The sequence below is a fragment of the Apium graveolens genome, chromosome 7, assembly GCF_009905375.1.
Source record: "Apium graveolens cultivar Ventura chromosome 7, ASM990537v1, whole genome shotgun sequence".
Classification (NCBI taxonomy): Eukaryota; Viridiplantae; Streptophyta; class Magnoliopsida; order Apiales; family Apiaceae; genus Apium; species Apium graveolens.
The window spans coordinates 16,603,834-16,605,825 of NC_133653.1; the positions used below are offsets into that span (position 1 = coordinate 16,603,834).

The window sequence follows — 1,992 nt, forward strand, 5'->3', positions numbered from 1 at the left end:
TCATTTCTCATTTCTTGCTTCCTGAGCTCTCCTCTTCTCTTTCACAAAAACCCTAGGTCTTTCTCAGAGTTTTCAAAAGCCTTTGCTCGCGTTCTCTTCGGGCTTTACAAATTCCCACGAATATTTCTTGCATTCTTTTTTCTTGTCTTCTCATGCTTAGTTTTTGCATCAAAATTATGTTTTAAAATTTATGCCCTTTTTCAGATGGCTGACAAGAAAATGGCCCATTTGGCCAAAATGAACGTGGCCAAGAAATCCAACGAGTTCCCTATTCGGTCAAGGTACACCTCTTTGATCGACATGATCAATACTCGAGGGGATGAGTACCCGTCCGACGCGTACCTGGATGCGCATGATCACGTCGGCATTTTCTGGGATGCAAAGGAGTTGGATACACTACAACATATTTGCAATCATACAACAGTTTTGCACCGTTGTGTGACCTGTATAGTTTCCGTTGTCTATCCAACACTCGTGTGATAGAATACCAGACAACGATTGTTTTAACCCTTGTAATAAGAGAAATTAGACAACCGTTTTTAATAGTGGTTACAATCAAGAAGGCACAACGGGTACTCTATATTTACCATTGTTGGAACTTTTTTAAAACAACTGTTTCTTTATTAAACTATTGTCTATCTAACTTAACAACAATGGTTTTGTAGAAAAACCATTATTGTTACCTTATACGATATTGTCATAAACAACCGTTTATAAGCTTCTTTTATGAATGTTTTTTTAAAAGACAATGGAGTAAAAGATTTAAAACATTGTAAAAAATATTAAAAGACAACAGTTTTTTAAAAAAAATATGTGCAGTGAGACATACAACGATTTTTATCATTTTTTAAGTGGCTTTCACACAACTATTTACAAATTTAATTTCATTGTTTGAAATAAACCAATTTTAAAATTAAATTGTATTATGACAATCCAATTGTTATTTCACAATTGAAATTAAATTTACAATACAAAAATTCTCTACAAGAATTAGAAGTATAACTTAAAGATTCTCTATACATTTTAATTGGCTCAGCTATTGAAAACATCAAGTCCCATTGGATTAGTGGCTTGCAACTCAAACTGGATGCCATCGAGTTCCCTCTTGAATCTGTCAGAGCTTGCGTAAATCATTTTGCTCCGTACCTTTTACAGTATCAGGACACCTTTGCAACCATATACACATGAGAAATAAATGAACTTAATGAAATGGAATGCAAATAAAGCAAAATTAAGACCTTGTATTTTGTACTTACCATGAAATGAATAAAATTCTGCTCTTGTGCTAATTCTCTAAGGTCACAAAATCATAGTCATAAACCGCATAACCGGCACTCATCTTCAGGAAGGCTAGCTGCAAAATCTTTGTAAGTCTCTGCTACCTCACCAAACATTACATATAATCTTCATAATTACTTCCATGTGAAACAATTTCTGCATTTCAAATAATACATACTTCCTAAAAGAAACTCAATGTATAATAAGCAACCACAGGAAAAACTATTTCACAAACACACATGAAATAATCACTTACAGCTGGTTTAGCTCTTCTGCTAGTCCGTGGAAACAGACAAGTTCCAGCACCTCCCCCAGAATAACTTAAGCTACTGTTTTTGGGTCTACCTCAGGATGAACAGGTACAGGTGGCTCAAATTCCTGAAACAGAATCTCAATCATAAAGAATTAAGACTGTTCTTAAACTTAAATTTCAATCAACCATCATCAGAAAGTTGCAGTATTGGGCAAACAGTAAATATTATCACTATTCTAAACCGACATTGCTCTCCAAGCTAAAAATAATAATATAAAGGTTGCAATGTTCAACACAACCTAAAACTCAAGATCTTCTTGGCAGTAGTTTGATCAGCAGTCATGAGACCAAAATGGATGGGTGGAAAATGTGCCCACTGATGAAGTGAAATTGGTAAAAAAGAGAGATTTCTTTTTTCATATTAGCCTAATCATTGTATCAAGAAGTCCGAACCCTGATGT

General features: G+C 34.4%; 1 long non-coding RNA gene across 1 annotated transcript; it reads right to left on the bottom strand.

Moving 5' to 3' along the window:
* Nucleotides 1-906: 906 nt before the first annotated feature.
* LOC141672976 (uncharacterized) lies at nt 907-1,589 on the bottom strand. The gene is made up of 3 exons (XR_012555755.1): nt 1,535-1,589; nt 1,257-1,434; nt 907-1,166 (listed from the first exon to the last, which is right to left on the bottom strand). It is a non-coding gene; the product is annotated as an uncharacterized LOC141672976 (long non-coding RNA).
* Nucleotides 1,590-1,992: the final 403 nt, after the last annotated feature.